Genomic DNA, 12,490 nt, shown 5'->3' with positions numbered 1-12,490 from the left:
AGATGGGAAGGGAAGAAAGAAGGAAAGGGAGACGTGAAGGGGAGAGGAGAGGGGGAAGGGAGGGAGGAGAGAAGGGAAGGGGAAGGGAGGGAGAAGGGAAGGGAGATAGGAAGGGAAGAAGGAAGGGAAGGGAAGAGATGTGATGGGAAAGGAAGTGGGAAGCGAGATGGGAAGGGAGGGGAAGAGTTGAGAAGGGAGAGGAGGTGGGAAGGGAAGGGAGAGGAGGTGGGAAGGGAAGGGAGAGGAGGTGGGGTGGGAAGGGAGATGGGATGGGAAGGGAAAGGAGGTGGGAAGGGAGATGGGGTGGGAAGGGAGATGGGAGAAGGGAAGGGAGGTGGGAAGGGAAACGAAGAGAAGGGAAAGGAAGGGAAACGGGAAGGGAAGAGAAGGGAAGGGAAGTGGGGAGGAGAAGGCGGCGGGGTCGGGGCCGAGGAGCTGGCAGGACAGGGCCGGTGCCACCGGCATGAGAGCAGCCAGGGGCGCGAAATGGGGGCTCCGTCGGGGCTGGGGTGATGGGGTTGGGATGCTGGGACTTGGGATGGAGCGCATCTCGGGCGGCGCTGGACCCTCTCGGGTGCATTACAATCGAGGGCCGGCGCTAGGGAAGGGCAGCTGAGGGGCCTGGAGCGCCCTAAGCCGGGAGCACAGCTCCTGCCCTGCCCCGGGAGGGCTGGCGGCGGCACCCACGGGTTGGGGTGATGCTGCTGGCCATGGACCACACCCCAGGCAGCAGTGAACCTGCTCGGGCGCGTTACGGTCAAGGGAGGGTCACCATCAGCTCTAGGGGTTGGTGGAAAGAGCAGCTGAGGAGACTGGAGGGTGCAAAGCGGGCACCACATCCCTTCCTCCCACACCTGTCCGGGAGCAGTGCTGGAGGGCACCCAGCGAGGCTGAGGTGCTGGTACTCGGGATAATCTGAATTGCGGGCAGTGATGGACCCGCTTGGGCACGTTATGGTCAAGGGAGGGTCACCGCCGGCTCTAGAGGTAGGTGGAAAGAGCAGCTGAAGGGCCTGGACGGTGTGAAGTGGGGACCACATCACTTCTTCCCACGCCTGCCCAGGAGAGCTGCTGGAGGGCACTCAGCAAGGCTGGGGTGCTAGTACTCAGGATAATCTGCATTGTGGGTGGTGATGGACCTGCTCAAGTACATTACGGTCAAGGGAAGGTCGCCGCCAGCTCTAGAGGCTGATGTGAAGAGTAGTGAAGGGGCACAGAGGGTGGTAAGCAGGGATCACAGCTCCTATCCTGCCCTACCTCTCCTCGCACACCTGCTGAGAGGGCTGGTGGCCGGCACCCAGCGGGGTTGGGATACTGTTACTCAGGACAGGCAGCATCCCAGGTAGTGGTGCAACTGCTTGAGCGTATTATGGTCTAGGGAGGGTCACTGCAGGCTTTAGAGGCTGACCGTAAGAGCAACTAAGAAGCCTGGAGGGTGTGAAGCAGGTACCACAGCTCCTATCCTGCCCTGCCTCTCCTCGCATGCCAGCTGGTGAGCACACAGTGGAGTTGGGGTGATGCTGCTCAGGATAGACTGAATCCCAGGCAATGGTGGACCTGCTTGGGCGCCGTACAGTCAGGGGAGCGTTGCCAGTGGCTGAGGGGCCTGGAGGGTGCCTAAGCAGGCACCATAGCTCCTTGCATACCAGCCAGCAGGAACCCAGCAGGGTTAGGGTGATGCTGCTTGGGACAGACCACATCCCAGGTGGTGGTGGACTGGCTTGGGCACATTACGGTGTAGGGAGGGTCACCACTGGCTCAAGAGCAACTGAGGAGCCTGGAGGGTGCCTAAGCAGGGACGACAGCTCCTGCCCTGCACAGCTGCTTGCACACCAGCTGGCAGGAACCTAGCAGTGTTAGGGTGATGCTGCTTGGGACAGACTGCACCCCAGGTGGTAGTGAACTGGCTCGGGCACGTTACAGTCTAGAGAGGGTCACCACTGGCTCGAGCGACTGAGGAGCCTGGAGGGTGCTAAGCAGGGACCACAGCTCCTGCCGCGCCCTATGCAACTGCTCACGCACCAGCCAGTGGGAACCTAGCAGGGTTAGGGTGATGTTGCTCGGGATAGACCACATCCCAGGCAGCAGTGGGTCTGCTTGGGTGCAGTACAGTCAAGGTAGGGTTGCTACTGGCTCTAGAGGCTGATAGGGCAGGTAAGGGGTCTGGTGGGTGAAAGCAGGGACCACAGCTCCTATCCTGCCCTGTGCAGCTCCTCAAATGCCAGCTGATGGGCACTCAGTGTGGTTAGGATGTTGCTGCTCGGGATAGACCCCCATCCCAGGCAGCAATGGAGCTGCTTGGGCGCAGTATGGTCAAGTGAGGGTTGCCAACGGCTCTGGAGGATGCAGAAAGAGCAGCTAAGGGGTCTGGAGGGTGAAACCCAGGAACGCTACTCCCGCCCTGCCTCTTTGAGCACGCATGGAGGGCTGGGAGCGGGCACGCAGGGTGGTTGGGATGCTGTTATTCGGGACAGACCGCATCCCAACCGACATTCGACCCGCTGGAGCGCAGGGAGGATCGCGGTGGAGAAAGGGGGAGCCGCTGTTCCCGGCGGAGCATCCTTCTGCGCCGCCCCCAGGGCGGTGTTCTTAGAGGTGCTCGCGGCTGTCCGTCAACGCAGCGGCGCCCTGTGATTGGTGCTTGCCGCCGGGGGACGTGCTTGCGCCGCGCCCGCTGATTGGCCCCCGGGGCTGCTCATCACCAGCTATTGGCGCGGCAGTTGGCCTTGGGGGCGGGGCTTCGCCTTCTCCCCAGCGGCAATTGGCCGAGGCTGTGTGAGGGGGCGGGGCTTCGCTTTTCCTTCAGCGGCGATTGGCCGAGGCGGCGCGAGGGGGTGGGGCTTCGCCTTCCCCGCAGCGGCGATTGGCCGAGGCGGCGCGAGGGGGCGGGGCTTCACCTTCCCCGCCGCGGCGGCTGCAGGAGGAGGAGGAGGAGGAGGAGGAGGAACCTGGGGTGGCTGCCGGGGCTGGCGATGGGGTTGAGCGCCCCGCGTGTGTGAAGCCCGCCGGCCGCGGTGAGGGGCGAGGAGGAGGGAAGGAGAGGGCGGCTGAGGGAGGGAGAGGAAGGAAGGGAGGCAGGGATGGATGGAGGAATGGATGGAGGAGGGGGGTCGCGAGTCTCGGAGCGTGGGGGCCTGTTGAGACCTGCCCCCGGGGGAAGATCATGCCGTATTCCTGCTGCCCGGGGTCCTCTTGCGAGAAGGCTGGGTTATTAGCTTTATTTTCTGTCGTGTCTTGGACGATTCTGCGTGTGAACGTACCTAGTGTTATCCGAAGTAAGTAGAATATGGAGCAAACTGTGTCACAGCCTGGTTTTTGCAGTTTCTCTCTCGATATCAGCCTGGTTTTTGCAGTCTCTCTCCTGGTATCAGCCTGGGTTTTGCAGTTTCTCTCATTATCAGCCTGTTTTTTGCAGTCTCTCCCTCAATATCGGCCTGGTTTTTGCAGTCCGTCTCTCAGTATCAGCCTGCTTTTTGCAGTCTCTCCCTTAGTATCAGCCTGGTTTTTGCAGTCTCTCTTAATACCAATTTTAAATGAGTTTTCAGGGTTTCGCTCTGAGAAAGAAGTGAGGTGTAGCTGTTTCTTAATTGAGTCAAGGAAGAAATCGGGGTTTTCACACTAAAAGATCTGCACAGATCCTGGTTTTCATGATTAAGGCTGTAGTAGAAGGTGCGCGTTGGTGGATTGTGTGCTCTCTGAGAGCTGTGTTAGGAAAGTGATGGGAAAACCCCCCCAAAATAGTGGTGGATGCTTTGTTTATTGTGCAGTTAGATAATATAATTTAGGAAAGCGTGTCATGTTTTGAAGTGGTGTTTTCATTGTGGTTTCTTTTTTTTAATGTTCATGCTCTTTCATGATCCTGCAATTAGAGACATTTTATGTGCCGAATGCAACATAGGAACTTGTGCTCGCTTTTTTTCTTTTTCTTTGAGTGTTTGAGAAGAGCCTTTTTGCATCAAGGCACTAGCTTGCAGTGTTCATGGGCTTATTTTCTCAAGTCTTGCCTTGTACAGGGAGTGTTTTACTTGAGACTGGCTTTTTGGTTGAGTACTAAGCAGAAGACGTGATTGCAGCAATCTTACAGTGCAGTATTTCTTGTGAATGTTAAATTAAATATGTATTTATTGCTGAAGTGAAAGCAACAAAAATCGACTTCTGCAATTATTTTTCAAGAGGTTTCATTGAAACAATTTGGTCTTCAGGAGAAAGAAATGTCAAGGGAAACATTTTCTTCAGCATTCTTCCATTTGTTTGTTACAAATGATGATATTATTGCCAGGCGGCTAATATTAAGTGTTTGCTTTACAGTAAATACAGTGATGCTTAGAGTATGAGTAATTGTAGAAAATGTGTGATTTATAGCTTGTATTCCTCAGTTGAAAAATAAAAAAACCCCAGTGCTAATTATAAAGACTTGTATCTTATAAAGCTTGGAAGGTAAAAAATATGGTACTCAAGTGCATTCCTCCCTATTGCTAAGTCACTTTTTGTTTTACAGAAATGTTAAGTGCTATCAAGATCAACAACTCCTTTCCTGAGGAGTAAAGATGAGTGACTAAATACCAGTAATGTTAAGGGATGTGCAGTGTACCGGATTAGATTTAAAAGCGTTTTTCCAGAAATTACTTGTTAAAGATTTGGGAAGGGGGAATTACTTGTGCCTGTTGCAGTGGCCTCTGATTATATTGTCATTTTGTGTGTGTATGGAGGGTTCTACTACTTTCCTCTTTCTTGTCTCAAGCATAATTCTCTCTCTGCTTTTTTTCTTCCTTTAACTTGTATTAAAATTTGGTTTTCATTTCTTCTTGTGTTTCTATATGTTCACCTAATATCATTGTCTTACTTCCTATATACCACTTGCATAAAGTCTGTCTGAAACTGCTTCAAACTAACTGCTATTTCCAGCTGAAGTATGTCAGGTGTGAAATGTAAATACCGTGGTTCTGTGTTTTCTTTAGTTGAAAGGTGCCATCAGCTTGCTCCAGTAGCCTCAGTTTGTGCATTTTTTTATCACTATTTGCACACAGTTACTTGCATACAGTTACTTGCCCGCAGAGTTAATGTGCCTAAGAAATGTAGTGCTGCATCTTCTTAAATACAATTATAGCTTTAATGTTCCAAGGTACTCCTAGTAGTTGATACAGTTGCTTTTTGTGGTCTCTTTGGAGAATATGGGACTTCTGACTGCATATTCATAAAGAGTGGGTTGCCAGATAATATTAATGGAGCAATATAAACTTTGAATTGGCTGCAGTGTAGCATACATTCCATTTTTAAAAACCTTTTAATATATACTGCCAGCATTGTTCAGTTTTCGTGAGCTAGGGAACTCTATGCTATAACTTTTATTACCTGCATAAAAACCAGCAATGACTTCGGGTTTCCCGATTAGTGATGGCAGATAAAATCATTATTAAAGCGTACAGATGTGGAGGTTTTCCAGCATACTCTGTTGATATCTATGAAATAAGAATTAGGGTTAAGCAATAGATAGAAAATGCAGTGATTCATGGGTGTGACATCTAAGGAGCCCTCATAGAAGTGGTGGAGCATTCTGTAATCCTGGCACCTCTGGGCTGGAAGAGCTGCAGAAGTCTTGCGGTTTGGGGGCCCACCTAAGCTTTTAGTGGTGGTTTTCCCCGTGTACATTCCACCTACTGATGGCTAGATAGGAATGAGCATGGGGCTTTTGTTAAACGCTGCATTCCAAATTGAGCCTTTTAGTAATGGAAAGATGAGTCGTTCTGCAGTGCAAGACCTCAATAATAAGGTCATTCACACCACACTCTTTAGGCAAGAAGAATCTGTGTAAATGCCTTAATGTGGTGCTTATTCTGCCTGATAGGTAGCATCTATGCAAGCTCGTTAAAGTAGGCTTTATGTGTTTCTTTGTGTTCCTTTGAATTTTTTGAGGCATTGTACTCCTGCACTGTATAACAATGTTAAAAGATTTTTGAAAGCAGTATTGGAAAGTTCTGTTTCTAGGAGATCATAAATCAGCAGCACATTATGATTAAATATTGTTGGGAAAATTGTACTTTCAGCCTGCCTGTAGTCTTATTTTGATTTCATACCTTTTTCAAGGAGTACTTTAGAGAAAATAATGCCTGAAAGCAGATTTATGAAAGCTCATCAGGTTTAATTACAGAACAGCCTCCACTGCTACTGTTGTGCAATAAGATAGTCTCCTGCAGTTTAATTCATGTCAACGTATGATTTTATTATATGAACTCTTCTCCAATATATGGAACTTAAGTTTCCCAGAATATAATGCTTGGTTATTGTATGTTCATATCCAGGCTGCTGAAGCTAACTGTAGATTTGAAGAGCATGGCTGTAGGATGCTTATTTAAGGTGTTCTTTCCTATTCTTTACGTTGTATTTCTAGAAAGGAATGGGACGTTACCTCTCTGCAGCCACTGGTTTCTGCATAATCATATATATGTATATACACATAGACTGCATTGCTCACCTGTCTTCATTCATCTGCTGCAAAGATTTTCTGTTCTTTTATCTCTTTCCCAACATCAATTCTTGTTATTCTTTAATCTGTAACTAAATATATATATACATATATATATATATATATATATATAAAAATGGAATTTTATCCTAACACTCTCAACTTCCTTCTGTGTCCATCTCCAGGTTTATTTGTTAGCAAGTTTGTTCTGCCGTTTATGAAGGGTCTTTGTCCAGTCGTGTACAGAATGGTGTGAAGGCTGAAGCTTGTCAGGACAGACATCTTAAATACCATTAAGCTGTGGCTAAATAGCATAGCATAGTTGCTCCTTCATTTTGAAAGTACATTTTCAGACAACTTGCATTACTGGGTCAAAAAATAACCTCTAAAAGGCATGAAAGTAGATGGTGATGTTGGCTTTCATTCAGCTGACAGTTCTTAGCAAAGATCTGGTGATGAAATCTTTTATATAATTGGGGAGCAGTTAACCTACCACGTTTGTTTCGACCAAGTATGTTTGCCACTAAGTGTAGTAGCTTTCTGTTAGTGTCCAACTGAACTATTTTGCTTTACATTATGGTGCGGCAGGATAGAAATAGGTGTGCCCCTTGCATATATCTGCCTTTGAAGAAGACCATTATATTGTCATATTTTTAGCTTTATGTTCATACCATCTATCACCTCCTCTGATCTGTTAAATAAGCTGTTGTTGGGAGGAGTTTCACTGAGCATTTCAATTTGAGCTGTGTAAGATGTAGAGGTTTCTTACTCTGTGAAATTTAAATGTGCGTAGGGAGGCTCGCAGTTTAACTGGCAGATGGAGGAAATGGTGACTGGAAGTGAGATCAGTGACTTCTTTAGCACAGCTTAATCTAGAAAAGGCTTTTGCGGTGTAGCTGGTGAGTGAAGTCTCAACTAATTCAAGTACTTGTGCCAACAGCAGATTGAGGAGCATCCTTACAGTCTTTTTTGATGTCAGAACTTTGGGCATAAAAACCTCCTGCTGGTGGTCAGTAACTGGGAGCAGTTGCATCACTGACCAGCATACTGGATCCACAAGATTTCCATCTGTTTTCATGTTCTAAGTGAGCTCGGAAGAATTTGGTGTGTTCTTGTAGAGATACAGTAGGAGTTTTTAGAGGCATTGGAAAATTGTTGACTCTTACAATTTAGACTTTGATCAAATGTTCAGGTTTTGCACCCAAATGATGCAGTAGCAGAATTAGTAAATCAGTTTATGGGGAATTCTTGCCCATGTTGTTACAGAGGGGTTTGGAACATTTCAACAGAAGGTACAATAAAAAGGTGATTGCCTTTAAAGCATTGTAAATCCCTCTCTGTCTTTTGGTTGAAGAGCTTCATTTCAGGTTCAGTATACTCTGTACGCGTTTAAAAGAGTAAAATTTGCTGTTAGGGTAAGGTTATTTTCCTCCCTTTCTTTTATAATCTATTGAATCTCTTCCATAACTTAAAGCAAGAACTGAACCCTTGCCAATTCCTGTCTTCCCTTTAAAGTAACTTAATTGGGTAGCACAGCTACATAGAATGTCAGTGCCGTGACTCAAAATAAAACTTGGCTTGTCTTTTTGAGTTGATGCATCCTTATCCTTAAGCTTGGGAAGCCAGACTACTGAACAAGAACTTTTGCCTAACAGCTTTCCAAGGGCAACTGACTCATTTTCTTGTGTTGAGGACTGTGGATAATTGGATACTAGTAGTATCTGCTGATAGAAGTTCTACTGTTGGGATTGACCATAATAATGAGTCTTTGATTTTTTACTTGCAATGAAGGTTACAAATGGTTAGTCTCCTAGTTTAGGTGCTATGGTTTCTTTTTTGTTTTAAGCACATCAAATTATCTTTATATATGTTCATTGCAAATAATACCTAAAAAGGATTCTGGGCTTGTGTTTCATTGCATCTTGCATTATTGTCATGGAAAAAAACCCCTGGTCTTCCAAGGGTTTAAAGGTGTACCACAAGCCAATACCAATATTGCTTTGAGGTCTCATCCTTGTGGTATGGATTGGGAGGAGGAAGAAGGGCATGCAAAGCTATTATGAGACTTCTTGGAGGCTGCCATAGGAATGCTATTGCCTTCTGGATAGGCTTGTGGTCTAGTAAATGGAAATGAATCTTTCACACAAACTATTGTGTTGATTTATAAGAAAGTTATGATTTTCATCCTAATGCTTTGTGTGGTAACACTACACAGGTCCCGTTTCCCTGCCTTTTTCCAGATAATGCCTTCTGGAGGTGAACACCTGTATTTGTGTAGACATTCTTTTTACTGGGAAAAGCACCTGATTCCAGACTGAGTTTAGTTAGTAATGATTTAAATACAGAAGAGTAAGTAATACAATGTTTTGACTGAGATTTCTGAGCTCTGAATGGTATCTTTAGACCAAATTCTTAAATCAGTGGTATAAACAGAATAAATGAGGTTACTGGGCTAACCCAGTTACTGCCATGCATGATATTCCAACAGTTGGCTGTTCATCATTAGGCATCATGACAGCCCATTAGTCGCTGCTTAACCTTGCCTTTACTGACACTGTAAAGTTTAATTTGGAAAGCACAAAGAGCGGTGGTCCTTACTTGCATATTAGAACAGTGATGAAAATTGTCCCAGCTCAGAATACAATCAAGCATTTGTTTGGTCTTTTCTGCTGAAATATTGGACAATGTTAGAAACTGGAGTTGTGTGTTAAGCTTCCTTTGTCCGTGAAGGCTTAAAATGACAATGTTCCATAAAGATCAAGAAAGGTAAATGTGTAGGTATTCTCTCAATACATATTTTTCTTGTCCTGTCTTCCAATATGCAACAAAATTAGCCTATATTTTAAGCAAGACACTGTCTAGCCTGTTTTTAATATCAAATAATTGGGAGCGGGAGACCTTGGAAAAGATTTTTCAGCTCTGATCAGACAATGTGTGATTTCAGGCATGTTTTAGATCGGTGTTGACAATTCTAAAGCCTGTTGCTTGGCAGAGGTCAAAGTGATCTGATGGAGTTCTTAATCATCCAGCTAAATATCTTGTCACCCCATGCTGCTCCAGGGAGGCAGCAGAGTCTCCTGTAGCTCTGTGTCATATCTGCCCACGGTACATGTCTGGGCAGCAGACCGGCTTTTGATATGACAAGTGAGGAAATCTTAGTGCATGAAGTTAACCGGCGTCCAGCTGTAATACTGTGCGTAGTTTATTAACCTTGGGACTCTTACATTTGCAGTGTAAGTAGCTGTTTTCTTTGTCCAGTTTTTATTCATGTCTGCGTATACTGCAGGTATATGGTTATAGTGGCAGATTCTAAAACTTTTAAGCTATGAATTGAGCATGCCAGGGTACTCTGTATAGGTTAAATATAGGCATGACTGCTATAAGGAAGATGGATTCTCTCATGAGTTTGGTGGTATGAGATAGACTTCCATAGAAAATGTTGGGGGACATAAAACAGATTTTAAAGTATTTTTTGAAATTTTTGAAAATAAGCACGATCAAGTAGACTTTTTTCTGGTTTCTTTTAACTTGAAGGAAAATCTCGCTAAGTCTTAAGAAGGCTTCTTACCAGGCTAATTGGAAGTAAAGGTGGATGAAAAAAAATTTTCAGTTGCTTCCCACTAAATTCAGGTTATTCAAATACTCTGGTATTAAATGGCAGTAATAATCAGTGAAATGATCAAATATTTGTGGGCAAGTGTGCAACTTCATGTACTAGGCATTGCGTGAATGTGCCTGAAGACTGAGCGATTCTGTGGGTCATTTGGTTACTTTCCTTCTTATTATAGGAAATAATCCTTTTGTAACAGTGTCAAACTGTATCTTAATGTTAATTAAATTGCTGGCTGCTGTCTTTCCTGCTGCATAGCAGTTGTAAAATCTGGTTCTGTGATGTCTCCTGGCCTCCAGCCTGTCTGTCTGTGGCACACTTATAGACACGTGGGTTTGTGGCAACACTTTGTTCTAACTTGAGTAGCTCTTCTATCCATCTGTTGCCTAATGCAGCCACATGTGCCATTTCAATAAGGCCTGTCCTGTTCAGTCTGTCTTGTGACTAAGCTACAGGGTCGTCTCCAGTCTCTTCTTCATCTACCTTGTTTTTAGAAGGAAATGAAGTTTTCTATGCAAATTTTTACCCATGTGAACACCAGCTTCCATATTGGGTCTTACCAGAGCTCTATTAGAATGGCATTTATGCTTATGTAGCTTCTACATTGCTATACTCAACTCATGATTGATTAACTCTTTATCTTCCATCTTGGTTCTATTGGATAAGCACTTGATTTAAGAATTTGTTACTGGTAACAGTCAGTACTGTTATTGGTATCCTTAAGGTCTTCTTCTTTGCCTCTCCTGGTGGTACTTCCCACGTTTGTGATCCAAAGATGTTAGTATTATGTCTTATGTACTGAAGTGAAACAAAGCTCTGTTGCTAACTCCCTTGCCCATTTTCCCCTCACTGCTTTACCCATTTGTCCTCTCTGTATTACCTTAATGTATTTCTTGTTATAATACCTTTTGTTAGTAAGCTTTTTAATTACTAGAATAATATTTGTTAATCTCCATTGTCTTTTACCAATTTCTTGTGTAGTAGCACATATAATTCAAATAGATTAGGCTTGCTCCATTTATTTTTCCTAAGAGATATTATTTTATTAAATAGAGCTATTTGACAGAATATCTGTTACGTATTTTTCTGTCTTTTCATATCATTGTAACTGTATGTTGTATATCTAGATAAGGAAATGGTACATTAAGGCCAACCTGATTGTCCTCAATCCTTGGATTGTTGTAGCTTCAGGCTGTATCGAAGTCCCTGTCCTGGATTGCCTGCAAAGCCAAGCTTTTTGGTCAGAGAAATGAAGTATTGCAAATAATTAATAGAATAGTTATTAATAATTATAGTAATCCTTAGCTTGACAATTCTAAGTGCGTGGATAAGATTCTTAAGGATGGGCTTACACAGTAGGAGAGCATTGTGAAAGTTTGCTGTCCCTTTGAACCATCTCCTTTCCTTATCCCACACGTGGTATCACAGAGTACCTGATAGGTGGTAAAATTATGCTCCATGTTTTCTATCAGTTAGGGAGAAGAAGAATCAGTTCTTTGTCTTCCTTGTGCTTGAGTGTTCTGATGGTGCTTTCACAAGTATTCTTAGGAGGTAACAAGGTGCTGATTTTACTCTCCTTTGATATCAGAATTTTCAGTTTAGAGACAGAAAATTGTACTTTATCAGGTGTTTGATAAGGCCATCACATTAGTGAGGCAATCATCTTCTGACCTCCCTTGGACCAGAAAGCTGAACAAAGGAATTTACAAGATCCAACTGCAATGGAAGGCAGTGCTCAGCACTGGATCGTAAACCCATTTAAACTGAAGCTGCTGTAGAGGCCAGTAACTCATTTATAAACAAAGCAGGAAGGCTAGCTGTAAGAATCAGATAGTTTAATCTTCTGTAAGTTACTGTCTCCGCTGAACGTATTTCTTGAATTCTGGATTCCACTGAAAACTGGCATAGCTGTCACCTAATCCAAGAAGCTTTGCTGACATGAAGGGCTTTGCTGGTGAAGCTTAATCAGATGTCAACCTATTGTTGTGAGATTTCACAGGATGAACTTAAAAATGACTTCTGGCTGTCTGTGGGGTATTGTGGTGTCTAGAGCTGACACACGTGATAACAAGACTAATGTGTAGCTTGCTCCAGGGCTTGTCCTGAAATTAATGCATGTTAATTGAAAATCAGCTAAACTGAAACAATTGGTTCTATGAATTGCACGTAGTAAATGGAGATATTTCATGGAGAATTGAGGAGTATTTGTCAAAACAATATAAGATAACACCAACATCTTACTGTGTGTTCGTGACTTTTCATGTCTGCTTTGTAGTCTGTAGTTACAGACATCAATATACAGTCACGTTGTGGCATATGAATTTAGATCTTGATACATAGATGATGCTAATCTCCAGAAACTGGGAACTTTGCTTAAAAACCACTACAAATTTTACTATTTTATTGGTGTTTAAAACA

General features: G+C 44.4%; 1 protein-coding gene across 17 annotated transcripts in view; it reads left to right on the top strand.

Annotated features, from left to right (window-relative positions):
- R3HDM1 (R3H domain containing 1) overlaps nt 1–12,490 on the top strand; it is a 90,319-nt gene that overhangs the window by 313 nt on the left and 77,516 nt on the right. The window contains exon 1 of one of the 17 annotated variants that reach the window (XM_054070741.1): nt 2,911–3,013. The exons of 15 other annotated variants lie outside the window; for them this stretch is intronic. The gene's annotated coding sequence lies outside the window, so the exon portion shown is untranslated. Of the gene's footprint in view, nt 1–2,910; nt 3,014–3,124; nt 3,275–12,490 lie in introns of those variants that run through there. One more of the 17 variants, XM_054070742.1, reaches the window with a different exon arrangement.

This window comes from Cuculus canorus, chromosome 6 (genome assembly GCF_017976375.1).
Source record: "Cuculus canorus isolate bCucCan1 chromosome 6, bCucCan1.pri, whole genome shotgun sequence".
NCBI lineage: Eukaryota > Metazoa > Chordata > Aves > Cuculiformes > Cuculidae > Cuculus > Cuculus canorus.
The sequence above is the reverse complement of the archived record's forward strand: the minus strand, read 5'-3'. Positions and strand labels throughout refer to the sequence as shown.